Here is a 1,167-nt window from a genome sequence, read left to right on the forward strand (position 1 = left end):
GAAGTAACCTTTGAATTAATTCCAATTCTGTTAGAGACCTCAGAATGAGCTCAAAGTTGGAGTTACCTCTAAACATTTCTTATCACTTTGCAAGTGATAACCCTGAATCAAGCCATCTTGGATGGTTTAAAATGTTTGAAAAATCTCTAAAAAGGTCTTTAGGACCAAAGCCTTAGACTTAGTTGATCAGATTTCCGGATTCTGAATATGAATTTCAGGTCTTGAATAATAAAATTTGAAGATCCAAACCATACAATGAGTTTATTGTAAAATGGATACGTCAAGGCAGATTTAAGGAAGATCAAAAGTCTAGGTTAAAATTTGATGTCAAATTATTGGATCAATTTTGATATGTTGAAATTTAATTTATTTGATTTTGAATTGGATGATTTAAATTCAAATTTGATCACAGTAGAATCAAATAAATGGTGATCAATTAAAAAAAATTGATTAAAATGATTTGATCAAATGGAGTTGATTGAATTTGAGTGATCTAAATCTAGGAGAGTTCTAAGATCTAGATTTAAAATGAATCCTAGGCTCTAGAATAAGCTCTAATTCTAGTTCTAGGAAAGATCCTAAGTTCTAGAGTGATCCTAGTGTCTAGGATTAAACTGGATTTTGATGGTCTATGACCTCCATACAAAAATAGGTCAACATTCTTGAATCTTCTTTATAATCGTCCACCATATACTTACAATGAACCATAATATCGTCATAAGACTCCACCGCTTGCATCCTCTCTCACAGCTATCCAGCAAGGAGATTCTATGTTCTAAGAAATAGTTAGTTGGGATTTCAGCCTTCGCTATACCTCCACCAAAAAATTTTCAACCTTTTTACTTGATATTTGAGCTTCCCTTAGCCATTGAAGTATTCTACATCAGGCAAATTAAATCTGTCCAATCAGCATTTGACTCATAAACTAGTGCAGAAAACTGTTTCCCTGAAACACCAACTTCAGCAATTCAATATTGTCCTCCATCCATCACCTTAGTTTGGACTTGAACAATCAATAGTAATAAGCTCTGAGGAAAATGCTTACAAGGAAATCAAATTCCAATCCCCATCCAGACGTTAAAAGCTGTTGAACTGACATACCTTCCACCATTTAATCCACGTAAGTTCACCGATTGATGCTTTGTTAGCAACCAGCATCATTAGATC

The sequence above is a fragment of the Dendrobium catenatum genome, unplaced genomic scaffold (genome assembly GCF_001605985.2).
Source record: "Dendrobium catenatum unplaced genomic scaffold, ASM160598v2 fragScaff_scaffold_1463, whole genome shotgun sequence".
NCBI lineage: Eukaryota > Viridiplantae > Streptophyta > Magnoliopsida > Asparagales > Orchidaceae > Dendrobium > Dendrobium catenatum.